The sequence below is a fragment of the Meriones unguiculatus genome, chromosome 10 (genome assembly GCF_030254825.1).
Source record: "Meriones unguiculatus strain TT.TT164.6M chromosome 10, Bangor_MerUng_6.1, whole genome shotgun sequence".
NCBI lineage: Eukaryota > Metazoa > Chordata > Mammalia > Rodentia > Muridae > Meriones > Meriones unguiculatus.
In genome coordinates, this window is record NC_083358.1 from 57610828 (window position 1) to 57627995 (window position 17168).

General features: G+C 40.1%; 1 protein-coding gene across 38 annotated transcripts in view; it reads left to right on the forward strand.

Moving 5' to 3' along the window:
- Window positions 1-17168, forward strand: part of Adgrl2 (adhesion G protein-coupled receptor L2) — a 636611-nt gene that overhangs the window by 412784 nt on the left and 206659 nt on the right. For all 38 annotated transcript variants that reach the window (XM_060392547.1, XM_060392555.1, XM_060392556.1 and 35 more), the window contains one exon: window positions 17075-17116. The gene's annotated coding sequence lies outside the window, so the exon portion shown is untranslated. The remainder of the gene's footprint in view (window positions 1-17074; window positions 17117-17168) is intronic.

Here is a 17168-nt window from a genome sequence, read left to right on the forward strand (position 1 = left end):
TGGCCAGGAGCCCATGGATTGTGCTCCTCTCCCTGCACTGAGGCTAGTGATTTGTCCCACACCACATTTGGCTTTTGTATGTGTTCTAGGGTCTGATCTTAGGTCCAGCTTGCTTTTCGTCACATAACTAAATCTTCCTCCCATTGATTGAAAGAAACAGGAAATTAAAAAAAAAAGCCAGGTGCCATGGTGTACACCTCTAATCCCAGTACTCGGGGAGGCAGAGGCAGGAGGATCTCTGTGAGTTCCAGGCCAGCCTGGTCTACAAAGTGAGTCCAAGACAGCCAAGGCCACACAGAGAGACTCAGTATCTAAATAAATAAATAAATAAATAAAATAATTAAAAAAAATGCCTAGCATTTATTTTTTAAAATCTAAACTCTTTCTGTGATCCTTGAAACCAAACCTCTCTGAGTAAAGATCTTGAGGAAAATAGAATTCAGTCCAATATTTCAAACAGCGTTTGCTGTTTTACTCGGCTTTTACCTTTAAATGGCATCACATAAAGAGTTACAAATGGAACAAAAAGTTGCCACACATTAGGCATGATAGTACATGCTTGTAACCCCAGCACGTGGGAATAGCTCCGGGTCTGGGCTGTGCAGACAGTTCTAGGTCAGCCTTGGCCTTGTGCCAAGACTGCTTCCCAAACCAACTCCCCAGACCATTTCTAACTGTAAGGAGTAGTAACTTAGTGCTCAAATTAGCACTCCAAAAAAAGGTAGGTGTTTTCCTGTTACAGCTGTTACTGCTCCATCCAACAGGATCAAAATGTTTATGTGAGTGAATGAACCAAAGGGTGAAGCTTGCTGTATTTGCATTTGAAAAAGTCTGTTCTCTTTCTGCTCAGTCATTAATTGTACAGTTACTCTTAGCCAGAATTTGTAGCTGTTTGTGGGCAAGAGTCTTATGTTTTGAGGCTTGCTTATTATTTGCTACGTAGTCAGTCCAGTTTTACCTTTGACTTAAGAGCCCCCTGTCGCAGCCTGCCAAGTGATGGCAGATTACATATACAAACCACCGTCTAGCTTCAGAAACAAAACATTTTTGATTTTCAAGTCACTGAATCATTACTTTCCCAAGAGTTCAAAAATTCTGAGTTGTTGCTCACTTTTCAAATATAGACTGTAGAGTCATCACTGGAATGTTTTGGCCAGATCACTCCTAACACTTGACCGCCTCTGCTGGATCTAGACCAGTCTCCCAAATCAAGCAGGAAAGGCCCTCAAAGAACTAAAATAAAAGACACCATCCTTGCCAAATAGTGATGTCAGCAGTAAGGAAGTCAAGAGACAAGATGGAAGAAATGAGTTTGGAAAGAAAGCTCGCCTTGTAAGGAGTGAAAGGAAATACAAAGATTGAAGTACTTTCAGCCAGCCTAATGAACAGGTTTGAAATTGAGGGTCCTAAGAGGAGACTGTACTTAGATCAGGTTAAAGAAGTAAAGAATGAAGGGAATGAATGGAGTGGCGTCTGTGTCTGGCGTTGGAGTCTTGAGACAGAAAGGGCAGCCAGCAGCACTGGCTGCAGCTGATAAATTGGCCTGTGCAAGAGCAGACACGAAGGCTCCGCGCTGTGACAGTCATGAAGCACCTGACCCAACCATCCAAAGAAGTTACTTAAAATTACACTTGGCTTTCTATCCTCCTCCTCCTCCTCTGCCTCTTCCTTGTCCTCCTGTATTGCCTCTTGCTCCTCATTGTTTAAAGAGAAGGGAAATGCAAATGACTAATTTACAGGATGCACTGTAGGAACTATTAGTAGGAAATAAAGAAGGGAAACCCTGACGAACGTAATTGCATCAGAAACACGGGAAGAAAAGGGGCAAACTGGAGCTGTTTTCCTGTAACGTGCTGAGACTTACAATGTACACTTCACCTTTACTCCCAGCACAAAGTATTCCTAGCACTTTGCATGATGTCCATGTGCAAATTCCTGTTGTGATCATATATGGAGAAAGCAGTGAGCATCCTCTTATATTGTCTGCCTGCCTATCTATCTATCTATCTATCTATCTATCTATCTATCTATCATATATATGAGAGACCACTATATATATGAGAGAAAAAGAAACTACTATCTTTTCATTCAGTTTCATCTGCTCAGTAATCAATGACTCAATCTGTCTTTCTTGGCTTTCCTTGCTGTGAGGTACTAGGGACTAAACCTGGGGCCTTATTTATGCTAGGCAAATGCTCCACCACAGAGCTCTATATTCCTGGGCCTTTAATTTTTTTTTGAGTGTGTTCCTAATTCAACTGCTTTAAGCTTTGGGAAGATTTATCTGTACTTTGGAAGTGCCCAACAGATCTCTGTTAGCCTGTAAGGTCTATTTTGGTAATAGCGCAGATATCACTAAGTGATAATGAAGAACAATGAGGCACATGACCACCCTGAAGGAAAGGAAAAGACAAGGTCCGGCTTGGCTGGTGATGAATTGTATTCAGTGTGGGAAAAATAAGATGGGATATAAAAGGCGGGAAGTGAAGCATGTTTCTGGGAAATTAAGTAGGAATCAGTTATAGGCTAGGAGTGTGATGAATCAGTTTTTAAGGATATGAATCTAAGTTACAGATAGGTACATCCTTTGCTTGAGCACATGAAATCACTTGTGTTTCTCTGTGTTAAGATATGTTCCCAAGCATCTGAGGAATGAGTACCCACTGGACCCTGGGGCATGTTTGAGGATGGTTCAACACTCCTTCAATTTTTCCCATGTCAGGTACTTCTGGGCTTTGAGGGGGATGGATCAAGCACTTTCAGAGGCAGGGACTGATTATGAAGACATAGCAACTCCTGAGATAAACTCATAAACTCGCTCCTTGTGTGTCTAGGAGACAATTAATATTAAATGCTACCACTGTGGATGATATTTTTCATTAAAAGTAGGATTATTGTACGTGATACATGAATGTATGTATGCAAATGCCATAGCGTGCGTGTGGAGGTCAGAGAGCAACTTTGTGGACTTGGTCCTCTTCTTTTCCCTTTACGTGGGTCGAGGGACCGAACTCAGGTCGTCAGGCTTGCAATGCAAGTGCTTTTCGCACTGAGCCAGCATGATGTAGCCCTGGGGTTAGAGTGCTTCGTGGGGAAGACAGCATGTGTGGTGTGGCATGACTGCTGACTCTTCTCTAGGGCTGGGGATCTTCTCGCTTCCCTTACTGCAGTGTATGATAGGCTCCAAGCAAACATGTCTCAGTGTATGAAACTCACTAGCGATCTACCAAAGAGAAGATTTCAACACAGCAGCTAGGACCCAATTTACACACAGAGGCTGAGATGTTGGTGAAAATGGGCAAGAGCAGAATAGAGCAAGCAGAGGTCCCTACTTAGTTTGCTCTGTCTCCTGCTGTAATTTTCTAATCTGTCTCTGGTTCCAGCTCCAATAAAACCACATGAAATTATATCTGAATGATATGCTCATAAAGTCCCTGAGAAATGTCATATATCTTAGGTCTTTAAATTTTATCCCAATGGCCCTTGTATGTAATTTATCCCCATAGCAGGAAATGACTTGAGAACCAAGGAATCCCAGGGCCTTTATCATTTAGGACGGAGTGGACAGAAAAAAACACAAGGATGAGTCACTGCGAATCATGCCACCAGTTCAGAGTGGGAGTCACCTCACAAGGTAACACATACTAAAGCCTTCTGTGCCGGTCATTGTCAACATTATTCCCTGGTAATCCTCCCTTAACGGGAAGGAAAGACTCAACACACAACCAGGAAGAGGTGACTTCTTTCTAAGAACATGAAAAGTTAACTTTGATATGGCAATACAATTTTAAAAGCACACAAGAAAGTATTTAATATCAATTAATTTTAATTTTATTTTTGAAGTGTGATTGTGTGTGCAGAGTGGACCAGAAGAGGCCATCAGATCCCAGGAAGGTGGAGTTACAGGTTGTTGCAAGCCACCTGTCCTAGGTTCTGGGAACTGAACTCTGGTCCTCTTCAAGAGCAATATGTGATTTTAACTGCTGAGCTATTACTGCCACCCAACTTGAAGATAATATTTTTCTTAATACCTGTCTCTGAAGAAGCAAGCAGGTGGATGGGGTTTGGACAGGTCTCATTTTCTGTTTAGCACCAACATACATTCTCAAATACAAGAGGAAGGGCAATCCTGCATCAGCCAGGTTTCTTCACTTACAAAAGGGAAGAGGCAGTACTGTTGGGTGACAGCACAGCTCAGCTGGTGGTTGTCACCTGCAGAGATGATAGGTTCTTGTGCTCCACAAGGCTCCTGTCTGGTGTCTCCACAGCCACTCAAAGCAGAGCTAAGCCTGTGCTACCCTCTCTGATAGTGTCACCCTCCACTTTCCGCTTCACTTCCTCCTCAGAGTCGATGTGACAGGTTTCCCCCTTTGGATATAAATGTATAGCAAAACCCCACAAATGGTCGCTACAGATTCATGTGTGGATGGAGGAGCAGGTCACTTGGCAGGGCACCAACACCTCAGCCAGTGACCTTTCTTGCTGAGGTGTCCGGGCTGCTCAGCCTGGGGAGCCTCTGCACTGCTTCTGTGTACAGCCACCTCCAACAAGTGGTTAGAACGGTTTCCAGGTGAGGTCTGAAGACATACTCTGTGACTTTGTTTACCTCAAAAGTGGCTTGAGGCAAAAGGTATGACTTGTGAGGCTCATCAAAGCAGTGAGGGATGCCACGGCCCAGTCAATACGTGAGCAGAAAAATATCAAACTCAGCTGTAGCTGGGTTTTTAAAAAGTAAAGTAAAAAGTAGCTTTGATTTTTTTTTTCAGGGCTAGGGAACAAGCACAGTATTGTGCACATACTGGATAAACAGTCTACCACTGAGCCACACACCCAGCACTGCAATGAAACTTTTGGATGTGTAGCTATAAATAAAATGACAGTTCGGTTCCATATATGTAATAATTGTTTTGTAGAAATATTCTCATTTTGATTTTTATGGATTTAGTCTGTGTGTGTTCTGTATGTATCAGCATGTGCTTGAGTGCACACAAGTGCGGAGGGCAGGGGTGACATCCGCTTTCTTCCCCCGCTACTTTCTACTTCAGTTTTTGAGACAGTTTTGATCTAAGTCAGAGCTCACCAATTGGCCCACGATCCCTCGTGTCTCCTGTGTCCTCCCGCTCAGCCAGGGTTGCACACACAGCTCCTCACTCTTACTGTGGTCCAGAGGATTCACATTCAGGCCCTCACGCTGTGTGGCAGGCACTTTACTGACTGAGCCATCGCCCCAACCCTTGGGTTTTACTTATAAAGTAATATATGTAAGTCTCTTACCATTGGATATGTATTTTTACAAATATGTGGGGATTGCATTTATACTGAATTGGCATCTAGTTAAAAAATGTATTCACATTAAAGGTACAAGATGCCAAATATTTCAAAGTCAATGAGTTTGAGAAATAAGCCTCTCGAAAGTGTTTAATCCTTATTCTATTAGAAGCTTTTGAAAATGAACACTGGAAGACAGTATGTATGTTGTTGAAGGTATTTTCCTGTAAATTAATGTGCTGTTTATAGTCAAGGCTTGTAATTAAAAAAAAAAAAAACCACAAAAAAACAAAAAACAACCCTATCGGAAAAATTTTGTCTGGATAATTTAAATACTGCAATAATATTCTGTCCACTCTTTTCTGTGGAAATGGGCATTCCACTTCAAAATCAGACTTGATCACTTATTTAAGAAGTAAAAATATAGTGTGGGGGGCAGGGTCCCGTAGCCCAATGACACACACAAGACCAATAGGGCAGCTGGAACGACGCAGAGTAAACCTGTCTCAAAACAAAACAAAACAAAACAAACAAACAAACAAAAAAGAGCAAAAGCAGAAAGACGTGGCTGCTTTTTACATACTGTTTATGAGATACATAGGAAGAAAGAAAATCTGAGACCCATTTCTCCAACCCCCTTTTTCCTGTTGTAATCACTGTAAGGGATTCACACAGCTTTTGAAATGACTAAAAAGGGACAGTGCAGTTATATATATGATATTGAAAGAAAAAAAATATATATATATGGCTTGTGGGGTGGAGGTAATAGAAAACAGAAAGAAAGTACACACATCCAGAAACTCAGTAATAACAGAGACAGCCCCCCCACCCCACTTTGAGTGTTTGCTTGCCTAGCCCCGGAGCTTATTTCTAAATGGTGGAGGCACATGATCACATTTTACCAAAAAGAAGAAGAAAGCCCAAAGAATCAAAAGTTAGGAGGGACTCAAGCCCTGTCCCAAAATTCTGTATCTGAGGATTTTTTCATTTCTGTAAGGAACAATGAATGACTTTTATTTTTCCAGCCATCTTAGAATTTTGTCCCTTCCATGTTCTTTTTTTTTTTTTTTTTTTCTCGTAGTAATGGAAACTCTTTACATTTATGCTGCTATCATTAGGACAGCCAGACAGCCAGTGTTTCCATCATGACTGACTTCAATGTTTTTTCCTGAGCTTCATAATTTGACAATTTCTATCATTGTATTGGATAATATATGTCAGAAGAATTAGAGCAAAATCTATGCCCACTTCCGGAGTGACCTTATTTTGAATAAATAGTCAGTCTCAATGTGGTTTCTTTTAATTGGCCAATTTCTCTGAAAAGTCAGTAAGCAAAATGTATTGATTAATTGATAACTGCAGTTAATTGGGTTTTTACTAAAATTTATTACACTACCACAGAATAGACACTCAATAAATATCAGTCAAATATGTAAGTCTAGTTAGTTAAAGGAGAGTTATTTTGTTTTTAGTTTCTTGGATAAAAAAGAAAATTTTCAATTAAACATAAAAATTTGCCATAACTTCAGAATTCACCCTACAGAGAAGTGATTTTAAACATGTATCTTGTTCTTCATTCTCTTTTTCACCTTGCTGTTCACTTTCCCTTTCCTTCTGCTCCTCCACTTCTTTCTTGAACAAGTCCATGCTAACTCATAAGGCGGGAATGGGAAAACGGGCATTTGTTGGTGGTGTGGGACGGAATTTAGAAACTGAGGGTTACACCTCTGATAGGGTTAGGGGATCATTGTGGTGTGGCTGGGCGTGTTCAGTAGAAATAGTATCTATTGCCTCAACTCAAGTAACTGACCAAGAAGGAACTATTACATTTAATATATAATGGAAGACAGACCGCCATTGTCAGAGGAAGGAGCAGTGAAAATGAAAGTACAGGTTATTTAGGCCCCCATAAGACTGGTTTGGAAATGAGGTCTCAATTTTTCATAAATACATAAGAAATAAATATAGATCTGTATATGTGAATAGATAGATGGACTTTTATACCAGGTGTCCCTTCTTCCTGGGTCCTAAGAAGACTCAGGCACCAGGCACATTTTTCTCCTACAGCTTGGTTTCTAACCACCATTTGTAACAGAAAGAAGGGGAAACTCCTTGGAGAAAGGGCTAATTCTGAGAACGAAGCACACAAACATAAAATACAAAACTAGCCTAGAATACTGAGTTACGGAAAAGCACAGATGTTGTTTCCCAATGCCAGGAACATGTTGAAGAAAAAAGTCAGATTAAGAAGAATTACTGTGATCATATCTGAGATGATGTGAGGATCCAAATGAGCAGTAACAATAAGAGATTGCAGATTCGGCTTGACACAACTGCACACACACAGCGTGTGTTTTAACCTACACAGCATGAAGCACACACACAGCACGAGGCACGCGCGCGCGCGCGCGCACACACACACATACACACACACACACACACACACACACACACACACACACACACACAGCATGAGGCAGATGCACATTGAGCACCCAGAGTTACCCTTGTCGGTTTTGTCTCACATGGTTTCCTGGTGAAAAGCAAGATGAGGCCATCATTGGGTTGTTGTGTAGACCTTGACAGCTGGACTTTGGTGTCAGAAATGGATGTGATTCTAAGGGGACTTTTGGCTTAGGATAAACCAGGTACATTAAGACTTAAGTAAAATCAAGTTTGTCCTAAACAGTGTACATGTCCCTCTTTGTGACCCAGATGTCAGGGACTGCCTGATATTGCTTCCCACGACACTCTGTTGGTAAGTCCTCTACTGAGGAGTTGAACTCGGGACTCCTAACTCTTTGCCTGTCTACCTTCAGTGACATGATTGTAGCTTCTTGGGGGGAGTCCATATTCAGGAGTATTAGAATGTTCTGGCATGGCAGATCACAACTTAATAAATGAAATGACCATCCATGAGTTAATGCTATCATAAGTAAATACAATTTATTGTAGTGCTCTGAAAATACTTACAAAATGAGAAAGAAGGAACTATTTAACCGCGATTATTTTAACCACATTATAATATTAATATAATAAGTAATGTGCCAACTGATATGATGTACAATAATGAATCGCCATCACAGTCTTCCACAAAAGTAGAAGATCTGAATCTGATGATAAAGCAAAACGATAACCTAAAAACAGGGGCTGATGGGATGGCTCAGCAGGTAAAGGTGCTATTGCCAAAGTGCTATGTCAGCACCTGAGTTTGGTCCCTGGGACTCATGGTAGTAGAAGGCGAGAAATGACTCTGTCCAGTTTTCCAGTTTTCTTCCTAAATCCACATACACTCTATGGCAAGCCCCAGCAAGCCATGCACAGATAAATGTAAAATAAAAAACATCTAAAGTCAATCTCCCCCAAAATAGGCATCTTACAAAATCAATCATACTCTTCAGAAGTGTTAAGTCCATGCCTGCAGTGAGGTGGCACACGCCTGTGATCCCAGCACTCAGGAGCTGTGGGGACTCAAGGCCAGCCTGGACAGCACAGTGTCACACCAACCACCCCCCCAGACGAAGAATAGCGTGGGGCCTGGTGAGTAAGAGGCTCCCTGGCTATACCGACGTTTTAAGGGAACTGTAGCTGACACAAGCCAGGAAGGAGCTGAAGGTGTTACTCATTGCATTCAGTGGTGCTAATCTTGGTTGTGGGACAAACAGCCCACAGAACATGTGAACTCATGGAGCAAGGCTGAATGTGCCATCAGACTGCTGGGCTCAACAGGGATCTGGTACACTTGCAGAATGCAATCGTCCTTAAAACCAAGCAAAAGAAAGAATCACACAGTCTCAGAACTGTTGAAACCTAGTTTGCCAGCTTGGATGTATGTATTAAAGTTTTAGATGAAAAAGCTTGGGAGATGGCTCAGTAGTTAACAGCACTGGCTGTTCTTTCAGAGAGCCTGGGTTCCGCTCCAAGCACCCACACAGGGGCCCACAACAAACTGTAAGTCTAGTTCCAGAGGCCCCTTTCCAGCCGCCATGGACATCAGGCACATACATGGCACACAGGCATGCATGCAGGCAAAATACCCGTGGATGTAAAATAAAAACAAATAACACTTTTTTGAAAAATTAGATCAAGCCAAGATGTATGTGTGATTAGAGGGTCCCTGTTACAACAAAAGTATCAGAGAGACTTAAGGCAAGAATTCATAAGAGGGACTATCTTTTCAATGTGCCCTTCCATGTTGGAGGAAATGCTCTTTATTCTGTTCTAGAACTGAGTTCTCCTGAGAGGGAGTTGGAGTATAACTAGGAAGGAGCACAAGGACTTGGACTATTTTACTGGCTGTTCCTAGAAAACTTGCCACTCCAGGACTAGCTCCATGCTATAGTGGTGTGCCTATAGGACCCAGAAGTATCCTTAACCTTTACGAACATTTTCTCAATGTATGAGAAAAATTAACTTGGACATCTATTCACTATTTTGCTTGCATGTGTGTTGTATGTATGTGGGGACACACGTGTTTGGCAGTCAAGGAAGGACTTTGTGGTGCAGGTGTCTCGTTCCTCTTTTTGTGGGTTCCGGGACTCAAACTCATGGCTATCTTGTTGCCCCCCCAACACACACACTTTAACTATTCACTAATACTGTGATTTGAAATTGTTTATTTAAAAAAGTGCCCAGAAGTCTACATTTTAAAAGATAGATTGGATGATCATCAGTCATATAATTTAATTGGCTCTAACTCTCCTGCTATAGATACAGAAACTTAGACATATTATTTAGCCTCTTTATGCCTCATTTTCCTCATATATAATAATAACACCTTAAATTATAGGATTATTATGAGCATTAAATGAACAACACATGCAAATTGCTTACAGTGGTACCCAAGGCACAGGAAACACTAATTGATAGTCATAGTTATAATTATTGGAGATAAGGAACAAAGAAAAAAAGTCAAACAAAATATGAAAGAGGAATCTGTGATGTTGTACAATACAGTTGATCATTTTTCTGATAAATGTATTTACTTAGTTTGTACCAGGCACAAAATTCTCGCACGAGTATTCCTTTATTTTTATACTCATCTATATAAATGGAGACAATTTTTAGCTGCGTTTCTCACAGTATTGCTACACAGATTTAATTATAAAAAATTTTTAGCAATTTTCCTGGCAGTACTAATGAGCATTCAAAACACAAGTTGTGCCATCTTGCTAATTGTTATTATTGTCATCTTTATGATATAGTGGTTTCAGAGTTAGAGAGATGCATGGGAGGACATAATTACAGCTACATATGATAGGATAGTGGCTTCAGAGTTAGAGAGAAGACCTCCTATGTAGGAGGTCATAATTACAGCTACACAGGATAGGAGATAAGGGCAAAAATCTCAGGATTTTTAGAAATGGGTGCATTTTTTCCTAGTTAGGATGGAGGAAAAAACATTCAGTATTCCCCATGTTTTCCTTTAAACTTCACTAGTTTTTAAAGTCACTAGGCCCACAGTTACTCCACCGAGAACCGTTTGTTTTCAAACTGACCATGTCTACAAACCATTCTCTCAGCAGGAGCCAGGCATCAAGGCTTGGTAAAACATGCAGAAAAAGCAGAGAGAGCCTGCCAGCTGAGTCTATTTGCATCACCTCTTCCTCAGACTCATCTTTCTAAAGCATAGTTTCCATCTTGTCTGGATTGCTAGAGGAGGTAGCCGCATTCTCAAAACTGAAGGACACTGCCTAGCTTTCAGCATCTCTTCAGTATTCCCATTCCAAGTATGGCATCAGTGCTAACGCCACCTGGGAACTTGTTAAAAGTGGGTAATCACATTCGTAATGCAAACCTACTAAATTAGAGTCTTCGCTTTAACGAGGTGGGAAGGGTTGCAAATTGAAGTTAGTTTTGAGAAGCACTTCTCTACAATACTCATTAATCTAAACCACACAAAAATCATAAACTGTGGCCTCATCAAGGCGAAACTGAGCTGGCAGCATGGCTCAGTTCTAGAGTACCCATGTAGTGTGCACAAGGTTTTGAGTTCAATCCTCCATCTGCAGAATTAGGTCTCTTCAGCAATTTGGGGGTATCTCAAGCAATCTTCTGATGCTCTGAATTCTGCCTCCTTCCTGCCCACTATTCAAATCTCCCCTGCCACTGAAAAGCCCCCTAACTTCATGAAGAAACTAAGATCATCTCAAATGCCACTGTTCTTCCTAAACATGCCTTGGATTTGGGCCATACCATTGCTTTCATTTTAGTAACTACTCATTCATTATGCACTGAACGAACACTTTCTAAGTGTTTGTTATTATCAGCACTGCTGCACGGCGCACAGCGCACACCCTAGTCTGGCCTTTTCCTACATTCAGTCAGCTCACCACCAGGGCTCTGATGGCCTCATGGAGAGGCCTTAGCATTTTACAGGCAAGAAGTCAAGGTGGGAGATGGAAGGGAGTGGAGCCATACTGGTCTGGTCTATGCTACAAAATTTGTGCTTTTTCTCCCCTTGTTGTTGAAACTACTTAAATGAAGTTAACATCATTAAATTACATGAAAAGACTTTGTGGTATAGGATAGGGAGAAAACAAAAGGCACTGCATTTTCATTATTTCATGTTAACTTTATCTCCTAGAGGATCTTCACTTTTTTTCATATACCAGCAATACATCATTCTTCATTCTCTTAACGAACATCACCATTAAAAACATCTCCTGTCTGTCCTCATCTGGCTCTAAAGTTTAGACACGATAGGCATCAAATAAACACTTGTTAATTGAAGACAGTCTTTGTTCTGGGGGTTGGGGCCAGGTTAACAAAAATGAAAAAAACCATTGCACAGATGAGGTCTTTCTCCTGGTCTTCTTGACACAAGGAAATGTTTGTGAGTTTGAGATGACATTTTGGGATCAAAAAGTTCCTCCAGGGTGCCGTGGAGCAGAGTCTCCTGGATCACAGCCAACCAAATGGAGCTGGCTTGTAAAAGCTTTTATGGGTGAGCCTTTTGGAGGCAAGTTTCAGGGCCATTTGGTAGCGACATCTCAGCAGGAGAAGTTTCGACAGCACACCCTAACGCAAAGATTTGATGAGTAGGGACTGGGAAAGACAAAGAAGGTAAAAATAATTAATAAGTATACAGCAGTCTGTAGTTTTTTATAGTGAAAATAAAAAGGTTTTTTTTTTCATGGCAGTTGCAAGATCACCCCTGTAGGTAGCGTGCACACATGTTCTGGGCATCACTTCTCAGAGATCACCTTCTCCAGCACAGGGCTGGAGCACACGGAGCTTACATTCTACACAAGACCTTTCTGGGGTCCCTTCCTTCAATGTGATTTGAAGATACGTCACCCTAGGAAACTTCAAAACCAAACTTAATGAAAATACTACTTCTACCTAATGTAAACTGGAACTTTACGGGATCTAATGTTGCATGAAGAGTTATGCATTGTTTTGACTCAGGAGTCAGCAACTTCTTTATATTTATAATCTCTAAATTACTTACAGCTTCCCTTTATCTTAGTCAGCAATCGTGCCAAAGATGAGCATTCCCATGAGATGTGTAATTTTCTCTTCAACTTTTAATTTCTCTGGACACAGAAGAAAAGCTCCTGCTTCTCCTAATTGAGCAATTATTGTTTCTTGAGTGAACGTAGAGTTTGAGGACAGTGCCAAAAATCTTCCTTTCATCCAGAGAGGAAGTCTAACGTAGGCAGAAAGGGAGGCCACCTGTGGCAGTACCCCAGATGGAAAAGCCAAGTCAAGACCAAAAGGGGAGCTCAGTCTTCACCTCTCTTCATCCCCTGGTGACCCCAAAGGTTCTTTAAGGGAAGCCAATTAGAACCAATTTGCATGTCTCCTTGGAGGCTTTACAGAACTCTCCGCTAAGAAGTTTGTTTTTCCCATTCCCTGTTTGTCCAGACCAGGATTTTCAGTGTGCTGTTTGAGCATCATTGCTAGGTTTCCATAAAGACATAAAAACAAAAACAAAAACAAAACAAACAAACAAACAAAAAAAACAAAAACCACTAAGCAGTGACTCACCAGAACTCCTGGTCTCAGTGCTTGGAGTAGCTCTAATATGCTTCCTACAATATTCTCCCAGAATCCAAGCAAGAGAATTCACAGAGTTCACATGCAAATATCTAGGGAGGGAAGCTGGTGTTTCGTGGCTTGGGGTATTATTTAAGCAATACTGTTGTTTTAGATTTTTCTTTCCACAGAGCTGAAGTCCACTTCTCTGGCTCTCCCACTTGTCAGTTTTTCCAGACACTCCCCGTGTGCCCTACATAAGAAGTCCTTCAGATATCTGAAGACAGCATCCACACTTATCTCAGCTTGTAGGTTTCTTTTTTTAATTAAGCACCTGATCTCCCTTTAGCTTCTGGGGTTATCTAGCTTCCAAACTTTATCATTAATGAGAATTTAACTTTTCAATAATGACATTTTGATAACCTGCTAATACGGAGCTCAATTAAAGCTAAAAGTACGTAAGAACAGTTGTTAAATGGTCTTTTATGTTCAGGTTTTGATGGCTGTAGTCACCTGTAATATATAAGATGCCACCTAGAAACTGCTGTTCAGACGCCAGACTAGGGAATGCAGCTACAGCAACCATCTTTTTGGCTGCCTCCACTAGTGGAAGTTTTGTTAGCCACTACTGAATGATGATTGTACATACATGCTAAAATACGACTGCTGGCCACATTTTTTTCGGAGAAGTATAACAACTAAAGCATAGCAGCCTCTAACATTGTTGGAAGGTCTTAGATTGCTTTGCTTCTTCAAAACAATTTAAAGTAGATTATTACACAGTATCAAATTAACCTAAAGATCACCTGAGTAATGTTTATAAATACCTATTTGCCAAAGTTTTTCTAGTCTTCTGTAAAGTGCCAGTAATTTACATGACCATATTGATCTTATATAGTCACCCAAGGGACATACAAAGCCTAATCCTTTGTACTGAAAACATCACACTAACTAGAACAGGACTGAAGTTCCCTCATTCTTATAGCCCTGTATTTGAATCTGGTATTTTGCATCCTGCATCAGATTGTATGGCCTTTAATTATCTCCCTTCCTTCTCTTGCCTATATTCAAGAAATCAAGGCGGGCTCTTTGGCATGGCAATCCAAAGCGTGTGGCAGTTAGAGACAAGTAATTTAACAGGCTCCTAAGGAGGCTTGCCATTTGCATACAAGATGCTGTTTCTTTTCTCATCCTCTTCCCTGCCCAGGGTGGTGACTGGCTAGAGATTACAGACTGGTGAATGATGAGAATAAAGAATGATAAGTGATAAGAAAATTAAAAAGGAATCAACTGAGTAGGAGAGTCCGAACATCAAGTCCTACAGCTGATGTCTTAACACTTTTAAACCTTTCTGGGATATTTGTATGTGTAGGTGAAGGCAAGATACGTTAAACTGTAAGCCTCATTATCAGGTCATCAGGATTTGGTTGTAAATTTGACTATACAGTTTAGGTTCCTAGAAAAATGGAAGCATCTGATTAAAGTGTGCACTGCTGTTGAGGCAAGTGAATGTTGCCATAGCAATTGAGATGAAATGTTCAAGAAGTGAGATAATTAAATCTAACCCTTTAGTAGGCTTCACAGTGAACAGTGAACGCTTTGCCAACAGAAGTCACCCACAGCATTAAGATAAAACATATTCCACGTGCAAAGTCCCCTTGCGAGCATTCTGTTGTTCCTCCCCCAAACACACGGCTGTGGGTGGCTGATTTGAATGCTCTTCTTGAATAATCAAATGCAGTTTTGACCTTGGTGTGCAGCTGCTTGGAATTTCTGCTGGTTCACTGTATCATGGGAGCAGATTTCTACGAAACAGATCCAGTTCCACCCTTCTAGTTAAAAAAAAAAAGAAAAGAAAAGAAAAAGAAAAGAAAAAAGGTGCAGTAAACCCAAAGCTGTCACATCCGAGCTTAGAATTCAGTGATATCCAGAGCGTGCTGCCCTCTTCAGGAGCTTATGCTTAAAAGTGCCGTAAAAAATAGAAGTTTAGAAACTATAACTTTGAGTAGTGATATCAAAAACTTCCAGTAAAATCCTGTGTGAATAAGAAACAAATATAATGCAACAACACCTTTCTAATATGATTTTGGAGGATGTTAAAAGTTTTCAGTAAGCAACCCAAAAAGTATGAAATTTTGAACTGGATTATAAACACTAATGATTAGATACAAATGATAAGATTTAAAAAAAATTAAAAGAAATTGTGTTGTTACAGAATCCAAATGTTTATTCAAGAATAAAAAGCTATCTTATAAAGCATAGAAAAGAAAATAATAATTAAGGAAGCAAAAGTTCTAAAAATCCAAAACAGTTTTAATTCAATGTTTACAATAAAGACAAAAAGGAATTCATTTGTGAAAATATTTATAAAACAGGCACCTATCAATTCAGATTTTATTTTCTAGCCATGTGTCTTTTAAGACTATAAACATTAGAATCTGCATTTAGAATTTTAGCACTTTTTTACAGAAGGATTATATTTTAAGGAATAATCATTTTAAGTGTACATTAAGACTAGTTTTGATATAAATTCTGCTTCTGTAGACAACATTTTTGGATCTGAATTATTGCCATCTAGCATAGTCTAGCAAACTCCCTTTATTTTTCTGTTTGTTTTTTTTTCCATTCCTCTTAGCCATAGTTTAATTTCAAAAGATATTTTCCTTAAATTATGTTTTGATACTTAAAAAATATAAACAGAAAAAAATTTTACTAACCTTATTAAGATGTGACACAGCATATTTTCTCACATTCTGATATATATTTATATATATATATGCAAAATATTTTGTATTAAAGGCAAAAAATAAAATGAAAGTAAATGTTTATTAGAAACTTTAGCCAGGCAGTGGAGGCACATACCTTCAACCTCAGGAGTAGAGGTAGGCAGATCTCTGGTTTCAAAATCAGCCTGGTCTACAGAGCAAATTCCAGGACAGCCAGGGCTACACAGAGAAGCCCTGTCTTGAAGTCCCCCCAAAAGAAAGAAAGAAAGAAAGGAAGGAAGGAAGGAAGGAAGGAAGGAAGGAAGGAAGGAAGGAAGGAAGGAAGGAAGGAAAGAAAGAAAGAAAGAAAGAAAGAAAGAAAGAAAGAAAGAAAGAAAGAAAGAAAGAAAGAAAGAAAGAAAGAAAGAAAGAAAGAGGAAAGAAAAACCTTCAAGAACATAGCAAGTTGGGGCCCAACCCATAGGGCTGGAAACAGTACTTACCGGTAAAGCAAGGCTTTCTAGTGCTTCAGGAATTGTGTGTGTTGAGGGTGGGAGGCTTTCCAGAAAGCAAATTGGCTCTAACTTTTATCCTGTGTTATATTGAGAGCCCTATGATAAATCAATATAAAGCAGAAGCAAATGAAAAAAAAAAAAGTAAAACTTCAATCTCCATTTCTTTGTTTCTACATTCGATTTTTCAAGTCAGGATTCCAGTTAGAAATTGTATTTATATTTAAACAGAAAGAATGGTCCTTGTGTTGATAGCAGAAAACTGGAATGCACCCCAAGTTTCTCTGAAAGAACTTTAAGCATCACTTAAATCACCTCTATATTCACTCATCTGACGGCAGAGTGAAAAAACCATATGTTGACTATTTTCTCTTAACCCTATAGCATTTATTTTGAGAAAATAAAGTGCCGCAGCACTCTGCATTTGAAAGTGCTTATCACAGTAATGGCTCAGTCCTGAGGCGGCCCGGTGCACAAGTCGTCCCGGTTCAAGAACGCTTGGCCTTCTGAGCTGTGTTTCCTTTGATTTGCTGCTGAGGCGGTCACTCGGCAGTCAGGACCTCTGTAGATGAAGGCATAATAAATAATAATATTTTCTTTGCTTTCCAGGGTATTTGCGGTACAATGATAAATTCCATCTTTCCCAGAACGGTAAGTAAAGAACTCTTCCTACATTTGAAACTCCGAGCGAAAGCGAGAGAAA